General features: G+C 36.1%; 1 protein-coding gene across 4 annotated transcripts in view; it reads left to right on the top strand.

The window, feature by feature from the left end:
• LOC131427451 (ras-related protein Rap1) overlaps positions 1 to 24219 on the top strand; it is a 46405-nt gene that overhangs the window by 9600 nt on the left and 12586 nt on the right. The gene's annotated exons all lie outside the window — the stretch shown is intronic.

The following is a 24219-nucleotide window of genomic DNA, read 5'->3' as shown; positions in this document are numbered from 1 at the left end:
TTCTGCGGTCTTTTTTTATGCGAAGTTTCAGAGTTATGCGGTTTTTTTTTATGCGAATTTTCAGAGTTATGCGGTTTTTTTTATGCGAATTTTCAGAGTTATGCGGTTTTTTTTATGCGGTTTTTTTTATGCGGTACGTAAATTCGCATAAAAAAAGACTTCAGTGTATTGAACAATTTTCGAACTACTTTTTCTGCGGTCTCGAATCCGACGAAAATATATTGTATTCGATTTGATCACAATGCATTAATTGAAAGTCGAATAATCGCTAAAATCACATGGTCACTCCACAAATGAGATGATTATTGGTACATTAACCCTAGTTAGAATAGAAACAGTAGCTCAATGTTACGATGTTTGCTTGTGGAGTACATGTATGTATGTATCAGGGGTGGAAATAAGCAAAAAATTTTGATTCACAGTAAATAAAAATAGTCAGTATTATCTTTTCATATCACATATTTATTGTAGATATTATAATGAATTTTGAAACGAATGATTTTTGATAAGATAAATTTTGGTTTTACTTCGAATTTAAAAAGGTCTTCAAATTCATTTCCCACAATTTAAAACATCATCGCAATTTTAGTTTTGTTACCGATTTCTTTAATTCACAATGTCCGGTTTTTTGATTCACAATCGGAAATGTTGATTCACATTTTCATGCGCAAAATGGGTTTGTTTTCACCTCTGGTATGTATGTATGTATGTATATGTGTGAGTATGTTTGCGTGCATATATAGATGTATATGTATGTGTAAATTTCATGTGTAAATAATTACTAACTCAACATTTCATGAAATTAATTCACACTGAGAAAACTAGAAAATCGAACTAAGAAACTCTTAAACTTGGAAAAATCTGTTTTAATCCACCTAGTGGTGTAATGATGCCTTTCTCATATCAATCATACCATCATATATAATACTGTGGCATTCTTCAAAATATTTTTCTTCGATTCTTAAAAGAATAACCGATACCGAATACTGATAAAAACTATCAATTGGAAAAGATTTGAGGTCGATTTAGAAATTGTTTAAGGTTTTTCCCCATTTTCAGTGATGGTAAACAATTTTTAACCCACTTTACTCTATATTTCCGGATCCGGAAGTCGGATCCGCATGAAATTCAGGAATTACGCATGGGACCACAGGACCTTTCATTTGAACCTAAGTTTGTGAAAATCGGTCGCGCCATCTCCGAGAAAAGTTAGTGCAAAAAACGAGAGAGAGAGAGATTTTGCGTACTCGACTAACTGCGTTGAATGGTATATGGCCTCGGTTCAAAAGTCGGTTTTCACAGTGATTGCATAACCTTTCTATATGAGACAGGCAAAAAAGAAAGAAGAAAGAAGAAAAGAAAAAGAATGCTGCAGAATACCGGGAATATGAAAAATGAAACGAATAAATAACGCAAGAGTATAGATAAGTATGTAAAAAAAATACATCAAGTACCCAACAGGTAAATCCATTTAAAAGATTATTATTATTGTTAGAAGGGAGAAGTAGGCTGTGCGCTAGAGCGGACGGAAACAAAGTTTCGCGTATCATATTTAAATATAATTTACAGAAAAGTGGAATTTCTTTTAAATTCAATTGACTTTTCGTTTTTACAGGGTCCGGCACTCGAAGTGTAACCAACTTCAGACCACTCGCGCAGCTGACGCACGGGCATCAGCTCTCTAGAAATTTGCTGAATGACAGTTCGGAGTTGTATTGTTTACAAGCGCAAGAAAGCATTTTGCCAAAAGTGAACGCGAAAAAAAAATCTTGACTAGAGAGAGCGAAGGAGTTCCTTCGTTTGGCCGAAAGCGGTCAATTTCCGAACATTGTATTTTCTGACGAGAAAATTTTTCCAATTGGGCAATTCGTAAACTTTCAAAACGATAGGGTTTACTTGACCGACCGTTCATACGAGAATTTGAGTCATCGATTGGCCACCAGGAGGCAGCACCCGCAACAGATAATGGTTTGGGCCGCTGTAACCGCAGATGGGCGCTCTCCAATCGTTTTCATCGAGCCTGGCGTCAAGGTAAATGCGACATATTATCGGGAAAGTATTCTGGAGGTTGCTTTGAAGCCGTGGGCAGACAAACATCTCGGTGGCAGACCATGGACGTTTCAGCAGGACTCGGCACCGTCTCACAAAGCTCGAGTGAACCAAGAATGACTGAAAAACAACGTTCCGAACTTCATCACGTCCACACAATGGCTCTCGAATTCACCAGATGCGAATCCAATGGATTATTCTCTTTGGGCCATTTTGGAGAGCAAAGTCCGAACTAAAAGATACACCAGTCTCGAGGCGCTGAAAAAAGTTATTGTCCGCGAGTGGGCCTAAATACCTGCAAATCACATTCGGCAGCTTGCGATTCGTTTTTTGACCGCTCAAGGCCATAGTCAAGGCAAAAGGTGGTCATATCGAGCAAAAGTGAATTGATTCTGAATTTTGTATTATTTTTACACATTTTGTACTTTGAATTAAGTAAAAGTAACTTTTCAAACTGAATTTATGGCCTTTTTAATTGGTTACACTTCGAGTGCCGGACCCTGTAATTGGTGCTAATACAAGAAAAAACTGTGTGTTGTGATCAGACTCTAAAAGTGAAAAGTGCGGTTGGTTACAAAGAATACAGACAGTTTTGCTTTTTCTTCAGCGGAAAATCTTGACCCTGTTGTACCAAACGACGAGGTTCAGTCTCTGTGACCACTTCTAGATTAGGGATAACAAGCTAAGTGTTTCACTTTACTTATACTTTTTACTAAACTATCGCTTCGTTCAACAAAACAATTTTAGTTTTTAATATAGGGGCAGTTCTTATTATCTTTCTCTACAACAGGACTAGTCCAGAGGTCGTGTTGAAAAACAAAAAACCCAAAAATAGATCCACTGGTTCCTGTTTCCATATCGTAAGAGGTCACAGATACAGGATTTCATCTTTTCGTGATTTCATATGCCTTTTTTTGCAATGTTTCGAATATGATAGTTCTTTTCCACTAAACTATTATTTATTCTTACTTTCTTCAGGAAATTCTGTATCTATTTCGTTCAGCTTCTAAGTTCTAAATACCGGAATTCCTTTTGTTTTTTTTTTCATTTCGTTTTTCGTCTTTCAGGATTGTGATTTGAATAACAAAATCCTTTAAAATTACAATGTTTATGATGTAGATGAATCTACCTTACTGCTTTTGCGGCATGTTGAATAAATAAAGGGAAAATACTACATATGAGTAATTATCTCCTTCCTGATAACAGATAGTATATTTTTAATTAGGTTTCGTGTCACACTCCAAACTATTACAAGAAAATCCATTTATTTTTTTCCTCAATGGCCGACTTGGCCCTTTTTAACTTGATATTGATTCGAAAGCGGAGTCTAAAATACTTTTTCATCGCGCTATACGTTCATATTTGTGGAGGGGCTGGGGTCCACTAGGAGATTGATAGTGCATATTATCTCCCTCCGGACAGTACCAGCCTAGATGCCGTGTGGAATCCGGTGGAAGAAAATGAGCCAAGAATAGATCCACTGGGTTCCTGCTTCCATGTCGTAAAATCCGACAATTGCAGGAGTTTCTTTTTCCTTTCAGCTATCAGATTTTTTCAATGTTTCACATCTGATTACTCCATTTTACTAAACTATCTCTTCATTCAACTCCATTCATCTTATCAATTTCCGGTTAGCTTCGAAGAAAGTATGTTTTCTTCTTCCATGTCAGTGCGTATCTTTCAAGATTATAAATTGAATGATAAAAATCAACTATTGTCCAAATCCATTAATATTACAAAGTTAATAACAGAGATAACAGATATCGGCATATTTCATAAATAATAAAAAAATACTTGATAAGTTAATAATTTTTTCTCGGAAGCCGGCCGCCCCATTCAACCAATATAAGCAATTAATAATTTTAATAAATAATTAAAATAATGAAGCGGAAATAATAAACAATTAAGTCGCGCGTGAAGTCTGTTGACCTTTGTCTGGTGATTTGAAATGATTTTACAAAAACTTTTTAGAGTATGTCACCACAATGAATCAACTATTTTGTCTAAATACTGTTCAGTCGTTTATTTTGTAGCAAATAATTCCATTTAGAAAAAAAATAGGGAAGTTTTTATTCGTTACGCGAAAGTATTTCAAATTGTATCATACTTTAGTTTTCACGAGTAAGAACTTTGAATCACGACTTCCTGGAACTTCAGTGTCGGATATTGTTGAAACGTTCATTCGGGAAGTCAGTGAGTTTAGTAGTGCATCCGAGCATCTTGAACCGATACATACTAGCTCGCGCGCGAATACTACCATTACTGAAATTTATACTTCTCCCGTGACACTTGTGGAGTGCGCAGTAGTATATACGGCCTCTAGTAAAAACAAGTGTTGGACTAACATCCCTTCCCATTCCTCAGACGATCTACGTTCGGGCCTGGCCGGCGCCGGTACTGATCTATGAATTCTGAGATTACCAGAAGATGTAACATCAGGGTTTGGAATATTCATTCACCGGTGAATGAATATATAGTTTCCATTGCATTGTGAGCGAACAATTCCACCGCTCACAAAGAGGACGCCTTTCCAGCCAAAAAGAACCACACAAACAAAACGCTAGTGGAAGCAAATATATTCCACATAAGCACAGATGGTATAGTGTGCTGGTATTAGAGTCTTCATGAAGCACAGTAGCCGTGAATATAGTTTGCTTATTCAACTCGTGTCAAGTTAGTAGAGGGTAAGAATTCTTAGTTATACTTGAATATTATAAACAGAAGTAACAGGAGCGAAGCAATTCGCAATGGCGATCTGTTGATCTCACCAAATACTGCAAACAAACAAACGCTTCGTTTGCTGGCTGTTAGAGAGAAACTAGCTCCTGAACTCTTGTTACTTGAACGTCTGTGTGTTGATTTGAAATAGAAGCTCATAGAAGAAAATCTTATCAAGGGCCGAGTGTAGCACCGAAGCAAGGGACTGCTGCCAGTCGGTGTTGAACAGTCGTTCGCACCGCACGCGTATAGCTCTTGGCTCCTGGAATTTTTTTTTTGGCTACCTAGAGTTTCATTGATTCAAGGCTTCAGTCTTTTTCAAGACTACCTGAATCACTAACTAAGTGACTAAGTGATACAAAGAGTGATATTAGAGTGACTAAGAAATTAATCAGCCTCTTTTAAGGCTAGCTAGGAGTCTAATCGAAGACTAATTTAGCCTAGTTAATTTAATTTAAAATTTCATTCATTTCAAAAATGCCTGCGTCCAACCGGAAAGGCAACAATTCAATACGGAATAAATCACAATCCGTTATTCAACATTTTTCTAATAACATTCACGATATTATAGAATCTGAATGTAAAAATAAAAGACAACGGACGGATTTCCCTTCCGCTGATCCTATGCCGTCTAACAATATTTACGAGATTCTTCCTGAATCCGATTGTAGCGACATAGAAGAAAATTCTTCAAAAATTCCCAAAATGGACGCTTGTCGTTCTGGGAAGAAACATCAATCTATGCCACCAGTGACGGTGATGATTTCCGACTTCAAAGCATTCCGTACTGAGCTTTCTACTTTTCTCCCGGAAGTAAAAGTCTCATTTCAAATCGGACGAAGAGGAGAATGTCGAGTCTTGGTGGATGGATTGGAAGATTACGAACGTCTTATTCGATATTTGTCCGAGAAACTTCATAAATTTTATTCATATGATATAAAATCAGACAGACCCTTCAAGGCTGTCTTGAAAGGATTATCAAATGATCAAAGTATTGATGAAATTAAAAATGAACTAAAAGAATTGCTTGGTTTTGCCCCTTCCCAAGTAATACTTATGAAAAAAAAGAGCGAATGGTACTTCTAAACCACGCTCTGGAATTTCCCATGAACTTTACCTAATACACTTCAATCGAAATGATGTAAACAATTTGAAAACTTTAGAAAAAGTACGTTTCATTTCCCACATTAAAATTCATTGGGAACATTATAAACGGCATAATCGTATTGCAAAACTTAACGCAATGTCGTCGTTGCCAAGGCTTCGGTCATGGAACCAAAAATTGCCATATGGATATACGGTGTTTGAATTGTGGTAAATCACATTCGAAAGACGTTTGTCCAATGAATGAAACCACTGATAAATTTTCATGTTCAAATTGCAATGGAAATCATAAATCCAATTATTTGAAATGTCCTGTCAGGGAAAAAATTTTAAACGCTCGTTCACTTAGACAACAAGTCAAATCAACTACCTTAAATTTACAGAACATACCTGAAAATCAAAAAACCGTTACAAATGCCACGCCTGATTCTTCTAAGGCACTGATTTCTTCGAATTTAAAACAAAAAACAGGTACGCCTGCCAATTCGTCTTCTAACGAAAACAATTTATTGACAGGTAGATCGACCTCGTCATCATCTTCTTCTAATGTCAGTTATGCCAGTATAACAGGTAAAAATCTACCAGTTAATTCTTCTAATATAAATAATCAAAACACAAGACCGCCTTGCAGTTCATCTTCTAACGAAAACAATTTATTAATAGGTAGACCGACCAAATCATCTTCTTCTAATGGCAGTCTACCTATAAACATTCCTTCAATGCCATTCGCTTCTTTAAATGAAGTCGATTTAGGCGATATAACTGAAAATAAAATGATCTACCTACAAGATCAACTTTTTCAAATGATCATCCAAATGAATTCGACTTCATCACTTTTTGAAGCATTTCAAATCGGATGGCAATTTGCAAATAATATTATAATGAATTTAAAATTTAACAGTGATGTTAAATAATTATTTGAATATTTTAAATTGGAACGCTCGATCTTTGAAATCGAGTGATGATGAATTTTATAGTTTTCTCGAAGTTCACAAAATCCATATTGCCGTTGTGACAGAAACCTTCCTTAAACCAAATGTCAAATTGAAAAGTAATCCACATTATGTGGTTCATCGACTTGACAGGTTTACTGGAATGGGTGGTGGAGTTGCCATTTTTGTCCAACGGCAAATTAAACATCGAATTTTACCTTCTTTCCATACTAAAGTTATTGAAAGCTTGGGAATCGAAGTTAGAACTATTCATGGAATTCATTTCATCGCTGGAGCGAATTTGCCATTCCAATGCACCGGCGAACAATTAAATTTCTTTAAAGGCGATTTACAAAAACTTACAAGATATCGATCGAAATTTTTCGTAATAGGGGACTTAAATGCTAAGCATGTCCAGTGGAATTGTAGGCAAAATAACAGTAATGGTAAAATACTTCATAATCAACTCTCAGCTGGTTACTTCACTGTTCTTCATCCCAGTAATCCGACTTGTTTCTCTTCAGTGAAAAACCCGTCTACAATTGATCTGGTTCTAACAGATCAAAGTCACATTTGTAGTGAACCGATTACACATGCTGACTTTGACTCAGATCATCTTCCAGTAACATTCAGAATTTCCAACGAAGCTATAATTAATCCAATTAGTTCTATTTTCAACTATCATAGAGCTAATTGGTTGGATTACAGATCTCACATTGAAAATCATGTGGATCATGAAACTATTTTAGAAAATTCTGCGGACATCGACACAGCAATTGATAATTTGAATCATTACATTATCGAAGCTAGAAATCTTTCAGTTCCCAAAGCTCCATCTAAATTAAATTCTCCTATCATCGATGACAATCTTCAACTGCTCATTCGGTTGAAGAATGTTCGTCGACGACAATATCAACGTTCTCGTGATCATGCTATGCAAAACATAGTTAAGGATTTACAAAAAGAAATAAAACATAGATTTACTCTTTTGCGAAATGAAAATTTCGCTAAAGAAGTTGAACAAATTAAACCATATTCTAAACCCTTCTGGAAACTTTCTAAGGTTCTTAAGAAACCTCAGAAACCAATTCCTGCTCTCAAGGAAGAAAATCAAATACTTCTTACAAATGGTGAAAAAGCTCAAAAACTTGCTCAGCAGTTCGAGAGTGTCCACAATTTTAATTTGAACGTTGTGAGTCCTATTGAAAATGAAGTCTCACTAAAATATGATCATATTTCAACCCAAGTGTTATCACACGATGACATTATTGAGACGAATTTAAATCAAATCAATTATTAGAAAACTTAAAAACATGAAGGCTCCTGGTAATGATGGAATTTTTAATATTCTTATTAAAAATCTTCCCGATGTTGCCTTGAGACTCTTGGTTAAAATTTTCAACAAGTGTTTTTCATTAGCTTACTTCCCAAAAAGATGGAAAAACGCCAAATTAATTCATATCCTGAAACCTGATAAAAATCCAGCAGAAACATCAAGTTATCGACCAATTAGCTTACTTTCTTCTATCAGTAAACTTTTTGAAAAAATTATCTTGTTGAGAATGATGATCATATAAATGAGAATTCAATTTTTTTACCAGAGCAGTTTGGATTTCGTCATGAACATTCAACTACTCATCAACTTGTCAGAGTAACGAACATGATAAAAGCAAATAAATCTTCTGGGTTATCCACTGGAGTTGCTCTTCTAGACATAGAAAAAGCATTCGACAGTGTTTGGCACAAAGGTTTAATAGCAAAAATGTCTGATTTCCAGTTTCCTATTTATTTGATCAAAATGATTCAAAATTATTTAACTGATCGTACTCTTCAGGTTAGCTATCAGAATTGTAAATCTGAATTGCTACCCGTACGAGCCGGTGTTCCGCAGGGTTCGAGTGTAGCTCCAATCTTGTATAATATTTTCACTTCTGATCTTCCAAATCTACCCGTTGGTTGTCAGAAATCGCTATTCTGTGACGACACAAGTCTGTTAGCCACGGGTAGAAATCTAAGAGTGATCTGCAGTCGCCTACAAAGAAGTTTAAATATTTTCAGTGATTATCTGTCAAAATGGAAAATTAAACCAAATGCAGCAAAAACGCAATTAATTATCTTTCCTCACAAGCCAAGAGCTTCTTTTCTTAAACCAAACAATAATCACATTCTCAAATTGAATGGCTTGGAATTGACATGGTCTGATCAAGCTAAATACTTAGGTTTAACGTATGACAAAAAACTCACTTTCAAGGATCACATTGAAGGAATCCAGGCAAAGTGTAATAAATATATTAAATGTTTATATCCTCTTATAAACAGAAATTCTAAGCTCTGTCTAAAAAACAAATTGTTAATTTATAAACAAATTTTCAGACCAGCCATGCTTTATGCGGTACCAATTTGGTCAAGCTATTGTTCCATCAGGAAGCAAACGTTTCAAAGGATTCATAATAAAAATCTGAAAATGATTTTGAAGCGTCCTCCCTGGTTTAGTACAAATGAGTTACACAGACTCACAAATATAGAACCATTAGATGTAATGTCACATAATATTATAAGCAAATTCCGACAAAAATCGATGCAATCTTCAATTGAATCGATTCGCTCTCTGTATTAGTTAGTAAGTTAGTATATAAGTTCCTTTTCCCCATTACACAATACAAGTAGGTTTAGAATTTTCCCTACACAAAAAACTAAGAATAGAGGAAGCAAATGATGTCCTCATGGTAACATCCAAATCATATATATAATAGGGCTGAAAAGTCCACCACTTGTGGCTGAACACCCAATTTAAATCTTAATAATTTAATTTTAACTCATATTCCAATAAATAGCTATTTAAAAAAAAAAGGGACTGCTGCCACTGTGACTAGATACAAAAAAAATCTTAGTACTGTAACCAATCAATATTGCACTGGTTTTTTTAACATTTGGCGAAACTAATTGTCCTGCAGATAACAAATTGAATTTACGATTCTGATTACTGACCTGGAATGCAAGGAACCGTAAAATAATTAAATTTGCTGTTGGCAACTGATAGCATCCTCGATTAGAGCAGGTCACATGAATAGTGTACTCGTGTTATTTAAGAGCTGTAATGTTGAAATGATGAATAATCTGTTTGTATTGCGTAGTCTGAACATTTTTTCCAGGTTTACTAACAGGGAAATATTTTCATTCTCTAGAGCACAATTTCGATGAATACCAGATAATAGAGAAGCCAAACAATTTGTCGACAATCAATTTTATTGATCGATTTTTTAAACACAAAAAAATTCAGGATGTGACCTGTGTTGTATTTCGCCAATTTGAAATCATTGCAGTTTATATATCCGAAAGCGAAAAACTGCAACTAACAAAAAAAAAAAAACAAACATAAATTAAATTCGAAATGATTGCGATGGCAGCAGAAAGTATTCGAAAAAATACACGTTTCACGTATTGCAAATAACAATATCCCGCTGCCTGCCGAGTATCGCTGCTGTGTCACAGTGTTCCATTTTTTTCGCTCCATTTGGCTCAGCAGCACTTTCGTCTGGTAGCGATAGTGATGTGACGGCCTGGCCGTGTCAGGTTCTGTGTTAACTATCCGAGCAGAACAATTCTCCGGAAAATGTAAATCATATCTGCAGAGTTAGTGGGAGCACATACGGCGTAGGTACGGTTAGAGACGGTGTTCAGCGCGGGGATGACTTTAGTTGACATGGTAGGATTGTGTATGATTTTGACGATCCGGTTTGTTCTCATGCTCAGCCATTCTCGCATATCCAGGGCCATGGAAAAGGTTGACGAATGAGCAAAGACATCTCAATAGGCATGCCAACACGTCATGTTTTTTTTTTCAATCAGAAAGACGAGCAGATGTCAAATGCTCGATGTCAAACCCCATCTTTGTCATCGACTCCCGAGTGAAGAAGATCATGCTCCGCATTAGAATGTAGTACCAAGGCTTTTCTCATTCAATGCTATCACACTCTGACGAGCAGCTTGTCACAATTTGTCATGCCATGAATGATCTGGCTAATCGATGTGTATGTACATGTTGAGTGATTGTGACAGCATGAACACCCAAGTTCACCGGATTTCGGAAAACAATTCTATTTTGCATTTTCTGTAATATAAAATTTCGCTCACTAGTTCTTTCTTCAAACAATACTTTTTTTTCTAATGCCGACCGAAAAATTTCTTGACAGTTTGAATTTCGGAATCATTCTATCCTTTCCATAAACCGAATGCATTTAATGCACTGACGTCAGCCAATGCTGGAAGCAGCGTTTCATTTCGGTGCAATAGTCCTTTACGGGTGCCGTAGCTGAGTGTGTGAGTGAACACCCGATCCTTTGGTCGGCACCGAAGTTTGCCATATAAATATGTATGTATTCACTATTTATATGCATTCCGTCAAATGGGACGACGTCGGTTTTCATGCAGCCTCCTGCCATTCAGCACACATGACAAATCCTGTAGGAATTAACTTACCGGAAGCATCTGTATATGACATCCGCCTGCTGGAAGGTTTTGCGACCGAACTGGTTTAAAATAGATTTATTATGGGGCGTATTGTCGCCCGGCCGGAGCGTTTACCAAAGATGCAGTTGAGATTGGTTGAATTTTCGTTGGATGGGAATGTTCGGATCGTAAAAATTTGGGTGCTATGAAGTTTGCTCGTATTGGAAGAAGTATTTAAAATTACAAATTACGATACGCGATAAGATGCACCTTAGTATCAAAACGTGTAAGAGCCTAATTGTTCAGAAAATTTGGTTCTAAGCACAGAATTTGGATCACTATCAGTCTGTTTGCTTCGCCCGAGTGATCATAAAATATGTCGTTCGAATATCATAGTTCAACCGGGATAAAAGGAACGATATGAAACAATTGTGCCTAAATGCTAAACGATTTTTTTACCTCATTGAAAAAAGTGGCCATTCATTGAAATTATTCACCGCACAAGCAAACACTGTACAAAGAGAGATTAACATCGTTGATGTAAAGCAGGAACAAGAAAAATCCAAGGTGACTACCTACCTTGTGGCGCACTAGAGGTAATGGTAAAAAAAAATAGAATTAGTGTCCCATTTTGCAGCCAACAAGGTTTGACTTTAGGTTTTTCTAAAAAAAAAACTGATACTCAACCATGCGTCTCCATTAACGCATGGTATATAACTTCTAGAACTAAGCACCATGCGTTTCCTTTTAATAGAGCTTCAATCATGCTGGTTGTTGTTATTTTTAAAGAAAATATTTTGATTGTCCACAGTTTCAAAAATATATGAAACCAAAGCATATTTCTAAACACTTTAGAATGCCACCAAAATCGGAAGCCTGAAAAAAATAATGGAACCATAGACCGGATCTGTAGTAACCTATGGGAAAATAATATTTTTCATTTGAATCTAGTTATAAATATAAATATAAAACAACACAAATATGCATTTCATAAAATTAAAATACTTCCTGTTTAATGTCTTGTCGTCACTAATTTTTTTGTTGTTACGCCGGAGCTCTTCTTACACAGTTATGAATCGCACCTATAGTAAAAATTCTTGCAGGAGATAATTAGGTGCTTTCAGTATACCACTAATCTTAGTATTTTAGATAAGGAGGTTTTCAAAACTTTTTCGAAAAAACACTAAAATTTCACATTCCTTTCAAATAACCGTATATTCCTCATTTCTTCCAAATAAATACCATAACAACAAGTTCCACGGGATTTCAATTCCTTCCAGCGAAAAAATGCGGTGGCTTAATGAGAAATGAAATGTATGACGATTAATTCTGGAAGGCTTTAGGACAAAATTTATTATAATGTCAGATATCACACTAAACTACTTTAGGACATTATTTATTATGTCCGTTTTTTTTTAATAAATAAAATTACATACATTATTATTTTGAAGAGATTAACTCACCAGAATAAAGTACAACATTTGTGTAATGCTTGAACTTTTTAAGTAGGATCAGTCCAATCAGATAAAACAATACGTATCTCCCACGCACGGTTGACCTACCGGAACCTTAAAGACTGTCCCAGAAAGTATGGACGCACTTTGATTTTGCTGTAAATAATTCACAAGTGCTAGATATTCGAATTTTATTCGATATACTGATAATATTAGACTACAGCAACAGAATATTATTCTCAACATTTGCTATGTACCCATTGTAGACTAGCTGACGCACCTTCTTGCGAACGTTCCTCATTAAATTCCGTACAGACTTCTTGGCGACAAGTTTTGACACTTTTTTCCAATCTCTTTCGAACTGTTGAATGGTTTCGGCTTCCGAGACATGTTTCCTAAGATGTGCCTTCGTTAATGCCCAACATTCCTCAATTGGTCAAAGTTGTGGGCAATTTGGTGGATTCATGTTATATGGGACGAAAGTGACATTTTTGGTAGTATATCATTCTACCGTTGATTTCGAGTAGTGACAAGAAGCAAGATCTGGCCAGAAGACAACAGGATCCTTGTGGCTTCGAATCATGGGAAGAAGTCGTTTTTGTAAACATTCCTTGATGTATATTTCGCTGTTCATTGAAGCAGTGGTGATGAAGGACTTCGAAATCTTACCGCAGCTACAAATTGCTTGTCAGACCATAGCTTTCTTACCAGATTTTTCTACGTCAATCGATGTCTCGGACTGGTTTAACACTTGCCTTTCACGCACCGTATAATATTGTGGTCCCGGCAAGGATTTGTAATCGAGTTTCACGTAGGTTTCGTCGTCCATGATTATGCAGTTCAAATTTCCAGCAAGAATCGTATTGTACAGTTTTCGAACCCTCGGCCTGATCGATGCTATTTCTTTCGGACTACGTTTTGGTTGTTTCTGCTTCTTATAGGTTCGAAGATTCAAACGTTCTTTAGCACGAAGAACATTTGACTTCGAAGTGCCCACTTTTTCTGGCCACATCCCGAACTGAAACCTCCTTCTTTTGCTCGAACGCCTTCAGTATAGCAGGACCTTTTTTTCGACCCGTTTATCCTCAAAGGTGTTATCCTCACCGAACTTCCTGATTGCATTTCGCACGGCTTTTTCACTTACTCCTTCCCTTTTTGCTATCTTTCTCAGTGACAGTCCGCCTTCTGTGCACCATTTGTACACAATTTTTCGACGTTGTTCCGCTGAAAGTCCACGCATTTCGAAACAAACTAATGAAAACGAATAAACTACTGCACAAGTGGTTAGAGAAGAGTGCAAGCAATAGAACGCAACCATAAAAATTGACAGAATCGGAACCATTGCGAAATGGCAGCGGTTTTTGGTTGCGTCCACACTTTCTGGGACAGTCTTTACTATGAGAGCATTTGGAGGACCAAAAGGGCAAAGTATCTATTGTGAGTTCTTGAGGCCATTCTATACTAAAAGAGCAAAAACTAGTTCAATTAGTAAAATGTTTTAATGGCAAGACAAAGGAATTATAACTCTACTAGGAAGTGGTTTTAACGACAAAATTTCAAAAACATCTTTTTCGGGTGTGTGCCTTAAAATGAGCTATTTTTCATATATTACGATAATTTTATTTTTAGAAACATGATAAAGCATGTACTATTTTATGCTTTTTTGATACATAGATATAAAATCAGTTTTGCATCTTCTAGAATAATCGAATGATATAGGCTCGTTTTCTAGTGTCGGAAAGTATATAATCTCTTAACAATGCTCATAAACCACTGTAGTGTTTTTTTACTACTGTATCTCGTTGTAACTCTTTTTCTTGAATTTTAGTTTTATTGTACGTTGGTAGCATTGATGATGGTTTATTTGATGATAGTATTTGTTTCTTTTAGTTATAGAGTTAAAGCACGCCTGTCTTGAATCATTGAAACTAGTATGAAGTCCATACGGCGCCGAACAACAAGACAGCATTGGATCAGTCCCAAAACAATTTCTACTGCATCCATATCGTTAAATACTCTGAATTTCAATTCTTTTTTCACCATATATAGCACACAAAACTGCGATACTGTACTTAATCGACGAAAAATAAAAACATTGTCTGAATAGTTACTTTCACAACACAAAGTATTTACTTCTACTCGCCATCTCAGAAATTGTCAATTAAATCCGCAAAAGAAGTATAAACGATTTGTGCCAATAATTATCCTCTTAATCAGAAAATATACTATTCCGAAAGAAATTGCTAAACTGTTACCATTCGTTTGCCATAATAAACAAGAGCATGTAATCACACAGGCCTGAATCGATGGTCCTCGAGTGGAATTAACTTTTCACAGAACAAAAATGTTCTCCATGTTGTATAAGGCCAATTTAATTAACAGACCCTATCACGTCCATGTTATCACATTAAATATTTTCCGTTAATTTGTAGCACAAACAAGCCTTTAGGAAGCTCGGAAATTGTATTACAATCAAGCCCATTACCACCGGGTAGCGACGCCGAGCCGAGCCGAGCACGAACTGGTACTGTGACCTTCAGTATTTCAAACGAAAAATCCTGTCACAATTTTTACGCCTAATCACGAACAGTGTAAACATTTCCAAAGAGTGCCTCAACAGCAGTGCCGCATCCTGCTTTACTATGCAAATTTATTCACCATTCCCTTCCGCCCGGTGCTCACTGTTTGCGAACAGTTTTCATGCTAATGCTTCGTTACATTCCACCTGAATCCATGAAGATGTGGAATCCTTCCACCGGAGTGAGCCATCATAAATTACGTTACCATGCATAAATGTTTTCCTTTCGCGTGGCATCATTCGAGATCTGTTCTATGTCTTGTATGTCATTTATCATTCCTGGTTGGATTGCGGTCTCGTTGCCAGATCCAGTCCCAGACAAGACCAGACCAGACCAGACCAGGCCAGACCGGAGAACATCTCCGAACGGAAGCCATATCGCTAACATCCCATTTCCACCCACACGAACGAACCTGTTGCACCGTGTTATTCACGTTCTTTTTTTCTCTGAAATTAATGAAGACATTTATCCTTTGAGAGTAGCCGGTGCACGTGACAGCTTGTGGGAGGGTTGATTCGAGTTGGTTGGTTTCAATGTGTTCACCTTCATCGGAAAATTGATCAACGCCAAGCCGCAACTGAGATGTGAGACCGCATGCGACAGCGATGTCAGATCTGCAGAAATCTTCAAAGATCTACGGATTTCCAGAAATAGACGAAATCTTCAAAAATCCGATTTTTCTGGGAACCCTGCGGATTTGATTATCAACCAAACTGGAAGTTTAAACACGAATCAGAATCCGTTGATTTTCCTTAACTTGTTCCGGTTCGGATCAATAAGTTCCATAGATGGTTTTGCCAACATAATTTCCGTATTATTTTGCATGACCTTCAACCTTTTAGAGTTACCTATCAAACCATAAATTTAAAAATTTGCGAAAAGTGCTTTAAAGTTTTATTTTTAATAATATTACAATTGAATTTAAGTTAATGAAGAACTTCATTTTAAAGATTTTGACGACTATTTCCGGTACTTTCTGAATCTTAAACTGTAGTTCGGTGCAGTGAAATTCGGTTCATTCAACGATCAACGCGCATTAAATACAAATTGGAACAGTTTTTAGCCCAACTAAGATTTTTTTTTACGGTTTTTGGTATCGTCATTTTCATCATTTGTTCACTTTGTAATCCTAGAACCGGAAGTTGAACTTGGATAAAATTCTGCAATTTTTATGGGACTAACAGTCCTTCATTTGAATTTGATTCTATGAAAATTTGATGAGTTTATTTGGTCATAAACTCCAAAATCCAAAAAGCCAAATTGAAGAATTCACTACTCATCACATGATAAAAAAATCATGAAACAAACCATTTTATATTTTCATGAAGTCATGACAATTATTTATAATTTTATGATCAAAATGTTCCGAATCATGAGTATTAACTGTTTTCCCAAGGAAATTTGTCATGGTCGGAAAATGCGCTACTTGCGCAGTGTATTTCATTCGAAATTCTGAACTCCAATTTTCTTCCCGGATATCACTTCGAACCTTCTGAATCAAGTGATAATATGATGGCTGTGAAATAGATTAACGAAGAGACGAAAATCAGCCATTGGAATACAAGCACTACTCAACACTATTTACTTGATTCTGAATAAAGATCAGTTAAGGGGCGGGTAGGGTCTAACACTTTTGAAAAATCATTTATTATTATCTTTGTATTTTCTCATAGTAAAACTTTTCAAGAATATTCTTTGAAATTTTCAAGCCTATCGGAGAAAAACTCGGCTAGTTATGGGCCTGTATCTTTGTTTATCTCATACTGCGAAGAAGTGAGAGTTCAGCGCACAGGTCCATGATTTCTGCTTCGATTGACTTAAAAACTTGACAAAACATTCTTGAAATGTTTCATTATAAAAGAATTCAAAAGGAAAAATATTATTTTGTGAAAATGTTAGACCCTACGAGCTCCCTTGAGTAATAAATTGTTTCCATAAATTTTATAGACAAAAAACTTTGAATGCGTTTTTCTCGAAAGCAGGTTTTGAAAGTCCGTGTCCATCGTCATTCAAAAACTACTGAACCAATTTTTTTCAAATTTTTCACACACTTTCTACATATTAAAAACCAGATCCCAACGTTTTCCTTTTCCTTGTTTGTTACTTTGGGGAGGTTTCACAGCTACAAAATGGAGAATTTTTTCGTGAAAAATCGTAGTTTTCACTTTGAACAACCACCAAAAATTCAAAAAATTCAAAAAAAAACAAAAAAACAGAAACGTTGGGGTCTAGAAAAACATCTCCTCTATCTATACTACTTTGATTTGTTGACTTCTTATCAGTCTGCGCTGAGATACAGTGGACACCGCAAATCATGATTTTTAAGAAGCGTTCCTCTTCATCGACTTATTTCTCAATATTTTTCCACGAAAAAAATACAAAATGTTGTTCGGATGATGCTTTTTATCACGCAAAAAATTTGAATTTATTTTGTTGCACGATAACTCTGGAAAAAAATTCTCGAAAATGATGATATTTTTCATCATTTAGACCCTACCCCCCCTTAATAAATGGTAATTATTTTTTTAGTCTTCGACTGCCAGAAATTTGACACCACGAAAGATCATGAATGGACTAAGACGACTAGGCTCTTATTGCAGAAACTATAAATTAATATATTGTACAAAGACATCTCAATGTATTCTTATATATTAAATTTTGTTGTTGTAGTTAGAATAACATTCCGAAAGCTAGGGAAAACCGATTAATGAATTTGCAACATCCAATGTCAAATTCGTTCCATAGATATCGTAATCCTGTTATATCTACTGTATTAATCCACATGAACGTTTTTCTGTCTGTATCTAGACACTTTGGGTTGAATAAGAAGATTTTGGAAAACAACAATATTTGCAAGATTTAAATATGACAATTGTTTCAATGGGAATAAACACAAGTTCGCGTTTTGCTATTCACTATTTGGCTATTCAAAGCAGTGGTGTCTCTTTCTTATGTGCACCTCGTGCACTGCACAACCAGTAAAATTGAATGAATTAAGTTTTAAGTTTTAGATTATCTATTTATACGTTGAAATCAGGTCGGATGGTAGCGAATAAAATATAATGAGCGATTCTCATAAGCCAAGAGCTTCTTTTCTTAAACCCAAAAATAATCACATTATCAAATTGAATGGCTTGGAATTGACACGGTCAGATCAAGCAAAATACTTAGGTTTAACGTATGACAAAAACTCGCTTTCAAGGATCACATTGAAGGAGTCCAGGCAAAGTGTAATAAATATATTAAATGTTTATATCCTCTCATAAACACAAATTCTGAGATCTGTCTAAAAACAAATTATTAATTTATAAACAAACTAGCGGACCCCTGCACACTTCGTAGCGCAATAATATTAGATTGGATGTAGAACATCAAAACTAGTTATCAATTTTAATGATGATTGAAGAAAAGTATCATTATAATGCTCTATGATAGTGGACTCAACCTTTTTATATCGCGGACAACAGGACAAAATATATAAAACCGATGGCTTTCTGAAACGCAAACAGGCAGCGTACAATTTACCATCCGAAAAAAAACTCTAAATTCACGCTACAGTATCATAACGATTATTGACGGTAAAAGAAAAGTTGAATGGATGAGAAAATGACATTCAAATTGAAATGACATAGCAGTAGGCATCATTAGAATGCGTGAAATAAAAACTTTTTCTTCTTCTAATTTACCATTCAAAATTGTTGTCTCGACAACATTTGCGATTAACTATTTTTCTCGCACAGTGAGAAGTATTATCCTTCATGTTCCATAAAAATGAATCATCTGACAAACATTTTTCCCCAAAACAGGTACACTTCGCACTTTAAAGCAGTTTTTTCATGCTCTTAAAAGTCCCAAATGACCCAAGCAAAATACAATCAAAATCAGTTTGACAGTTTATGAGCAAGAGAGTGATTCGTTCGAATATGTAAAACATGTCGATGAGTTCCCAAATCTCGGTTCTATCGATGTAATTTAATAACAGGAGGCAAACGGGATGGTTCGAGTATATTGGACGAAACTGTTCTTAGGCACTCAAACTAAAATAGTTTGAAATTTCGAAGTACTCTGGGTTGATATAATTTGGACCGCGTTTGGGCCAATTGAAGACGTTTAGACTCAAATAAATAACCGATTTGAAGCAATTGACGAAATTTGGAGGTCGTTTCGAGAAAAAATTAACACAAAATCTCGTCCAAAGAATTCTTCAATGGTTTAGCATGGGAAATGCTTATGAAAAATTTAAGCCGAGAAAATTCGAATGGAATTGCTTCAAAAAGTAGAGTGCTGAACAGTTTTGGTGTTTGAGTTAACGGTCATAATTTAAAGTGGCAGCACACCTCAATCCTGTTGTCTCAGTGCATTATAACAGCAATAATTATATCTATCAAGATGATTAGATTCACATTTCTGCAGTTTTAGTAAAACAACGAATCATAAAAAAACGTTAATCACTTTCTTTTCTTATAGTCGTTTTATAATTTGACTTCACGGCTTTGAACCCAAATTTATATATCGCAGAATCTAAACCTGTCTTTTGTTCATTTGGCGCCCTTACTTAATTGAACATGTGATTCGAAATAAAGAAACACGTGGATCAAGTAGGCTCAGTGAAATTTTTTCACAAATCAGCTCGTTTGGCGCCAAACGGGTTTTTGTTAATAATCTAGTATTCATATTTTGCTCTCCAGCGGGCAGCAACATTGCATAACTCGATTCGCGCCAAACAATCATCGGAGATCTAGCATGCATTGAGTGGAAAATTTCCAATTCTAAACAAACCAATTTTCTAGTTTTTTTTTCTACTTTCCCGAAGGATTTTCCTTATGTACTATAGCCTAAAACCTCCGCATTAACGTCACCTTTCGAACAAAAAAATCATTTTAAGATCGACCCACGCATACCAGAGAACATTAGCAACACACACTTTTTTCGCTATTATTTTATATATATAGATTTTCAGACCAGCCATGCTTTGTGCAGTACCAATTTGGACAAGTTGTTATTCCACCAGGAAGAAAACGCTTCAAAGGATTCAGAATAAAAATCTAAAAATGATTTTGAAGCGTCCTCCCTGGTTTAGTACAAATGAGTTACACAGACTCACAAATATAGAACCATTAGATGTAATGTCACATAATATTATGAACAAATTCCAACAAAAATCGATACAATCTTCAATTGAATCGATTCGCTCTCTGTATTAGTTAGTAAGTTAGTATATAAGTTCCGTTTCCCCATTACACAATACAAGTAGGTTTACAAATTTCCCTACATAAAATTCACAGAATTGCGGAAGCAAATGATGTCTTCATGGTAATAACCAAATCATGTATATAATAGGACTGAAAACACACCACTTGTGGCTGAACACCCAATTTAAATTTTAATAATTTAATATTAACTCATATTCCAATAAATAGTTATTAAAAAAGAGCGATTTTGTCCACAGCACAATATACACAAATTCACCCTAAGCTGCTTGCCCTTGCTGGTCAATGATAGCGAAACGAACTTTCATATCGCATGGCCGTAGCCAATAAGTGGCGCTCTGAACTCTGAGCACTATGCCTTGTGCGCACCGAAATTGCGTGTATTTACACACATTACATATACATAAAACGTAAAATTTCAAGTAGTTCTTGTTGCTGTGCACTATCTGCACAGAATCAAGAAGGGAAGCAATTACTCAGCTCAGCACTGAGATTTGTTGTTCTCTCTGTTACTTTTGGCTCTGTGAGAACTTGTATACGTACCTTCAAGAGAGGCTTCATTGGCTTATGCTTATGACAGTTGAAAACAAATTGCTGTCTCAGTTGCAACGTCGAAGCGGTTCTATTGATGATGTTATTGACAGATTTGCTCGACATGCTAAGTGCCGAGTTCTTGTATTGTATAGATGATACAAAAGTAGTTTAATAAAAAAATCCCAAACAAACGAATATCCACTCCTCATTCTTTAGTTCTCACTTACAACGAACTGTTACATCTTATATCATACTGCATGCTCAGTGCAAGCAAAGTCTTGGTATTACATTCCTGTAGTGGAATTTGATCTTCTGTTTCAACAGACTTCTCTGTCGATTCAGAGTGTACAGAACCAGTGCATGGCTGGTGCTACGACTCTACTGATACTACGAATCCTTCCAGGTCGGGGTTCGAACATACGACAACTGGTTTGTAAGATCAGCGCCCTATGCATTGAACCGCCAACCCCGGAACGACACATGCTTAGTGCACAACGCGTAAATTTTGACATGACACGATACTGATTCAAAGAAATAACTTTTGAAACATTGTTTACAGTAAAAAATCCAAAAAGAGATGGCAAGTACAAAAATACGATTCTGATACAATTACATATCATTCTCATTTGAAATATTTTCATATTTAAAGACACCACCTGCTTGTATGCTTCAAAGAAACAGAAATACGCCTAAAGCTTTACTCGTCCATGTAAGATGCGCTACGTTTAAATTTCAACGAGATCAGTCCAACTAGCTCATGATCCGAAAAAACTTAATCTTGGTTTATTATCATAACGTGAAACTACACTCTTTCCTCGATATCATGATTTATTTTGCTCATTTGTGGAATCGTAATTCTGCCCGTGTACTCTTGAAAATCATACAGGGTCCGGCACTCGAAGTGTAACCAATTAAAAAGGCCATAAATTCAGTTTGGAAAATTACTTTTACTTAATTCAAAGTACAAAACGTGTAAAAATAATACAAAATTCAGAATCAATTCACTTTTGCTCGATATGACCACCTTTTGCCTTGACTATGGCCTTGAGACGGTCAAAAAACGAATCGCAAGCTGCCCGAATGTGTATTTTGGCCCACTCGCGGACAATAACTTTTTTCAGCGCCTCGAGACTGGTGTATCTTTTAGTTCGGACTTTGCTCTCCAAAATGGCCCAAAAAGAATAATCCATTGGATTCGCATCTGGTGAATTCGAGAGCCATTGTGTGGACGTGATGAAGTTCGGAACGTTGTTTTTCAGCCATTCTTGGTTCACTCGAGCTTTGTGAGACGGTGCCGAGTCCTGCTGAAACGTCCATGGTCTGCCACCGAGATGTTTGTCTGCCCACGGCTTCAAAGCAACCTCCAGAATACTTTCCCGATAATATGTCGCATTTACCTTGACGCCAGGCTCGATGAAAACGATTGGAGAGCGCCCATCTGCGGTTACAGCGGCCCAAACCATTATCTGTTGCGGGTGCTGCCTCCTGGTGGCCAATCGATGACTCAAATTCTCGTATGAACGGTCGGTCAAGTAAACCCTATCGTTTTGAGAGTTTACGAATTGCTCAATTGGAAAAATTTTCTCGTCAGAAAATACAATGTTCGGAAATTGACCGCTTTCGGCCAAACAAAGCAACTCCATCGCTCTCTCAAGTCAACAAGTCAAGGCAAAAGGTGGTCATATCGAGCAAAAGTGAATTGATTCTGAATTTTGTATTATTTTTACACATTTTGTACTTTGAATTAAGTAAAAGTAATTTTCCAAACTGAATTCATGGCCTTTTTAATTGGTTACACTTCGAGTGCCGGACCCTGTAGTTCTGCTTTAAGTCTTTTGTATCTCCGGAACCGAAAGTTGGATTTAAATAAAAGTCGAGATTTTATTATGGTTTCTGAAGACCTTTCAGTTGAATCTGAGATGATGTAATTCTGCATAGAAAAGTATTAGAATTATTGGAAAAACCGACTATCGACGGAGCCTCGGAGATTAATAGTGTTATATACCAATCGACTCAGCTCGACGATATCGAAAAATATTCGACGAGAACGAAAAATGTCTTAACCAATTTCAACAAGCTTAGGCACGTTTAAAAGCTAGTATTGGGCCATTGATCAAGTTCGAAGATTAAATGACTGCGACTTCTGGTTCCAGAGATATGATGGTATATGTGACGTAACCGATGAAACACGTTGTTTTTACCGCTCTAATATATAAGGGTGCCAATATTTTGGGATCACCTCTAATTTTGTAAATCGGTAGTGCTCAAAAGTTTAAGCACCTCGAAAAAAGTCCCCATGCAAAATTTAAGCTAAATCGGATATGGGTAAGGGGTGCTGCCCGGCGGTTAAGGTTTGAAAATTTCCGAAATCGCTTTTTTTTTTTACCGAAAGTCTTAGAAATGAAACGTCGATACTTAGTGTCATCTAAAAAAAATGTTTTTCATTGACTTTCTGGGACTAATCGATCTGGGAAAGTCGATATTCTCAAAAAAATTTTTTTTTCGAAGTGACACTAAATTTCGACGTTTCATGCAATTCTACGACGTGGAATAAAAAAAAAACGATTTCGTGCACCCCCCAACCCACTACTCGAATTAGCTTCGGAAATTATTAAATAAAAAGATTGAAAATATTTTCATGAGACTGTTTTGAAGAAAGAGAAAGTCAATATCACACAACTAGGTGGATAAGGAAGGTTTTTTTGCCTATTACCTTGTAATTCCACAACCGGAAGTCGGATTCAAATGAAATTCTGGAACTTTGTACTGGACCTTGAAACTTTTCATTTGAATCTAAGTTCTTGATATTCAGATATCTCCGAAAAAATTGAAGGGTGATATTTGTTACAAAAACAGGCATTTGTTGATTCCGAAGTACTGATTCGAAGTTGGTTTTCACAGTGATTGAATTCCATCAAAAGTAAACCATTTGTCGATGGCATATCGAGTTCAAACGTGCTCGTACTGACACTGAAGTGGCCAAAAAAGGTAATTACAACGGAAACCATGAAAAATTCCACGAAATCGTTTTGAAATTACTGCCGCACTTATCATATTCACTGGATATACCCCCCAGTGACTACTGCCTGTTTTCAGGTCAAACAAATGCTTCACGTTGGGAGATTCTACTCAAATGGGGAAGTCATCGCTGAAATAAACGCTTATTTTGAAGCAATAAATAAATCATGCT

The sequence above is a fragment of the Malaya genurostris genome, chromosome 2 (genome assembly GCF_030247185.1).
Source record: "Malaya genurostris strain Urasoe2022 chromosome 2, Malgen_1.1, whole genome shotgun sequence".
In the NCBI taxonomy this organism is placed as follows: domain Eukaryota; kingdom Metazoa; phylum Arthropoda; class Insecta; order Diptera; family Culicidae; genus Malaya; species Malaya genurostris.
Note: the sequence above shows the minus strand (reverse complement) of the source record. Positions and strands in the feature narration are given on the sequence as shown.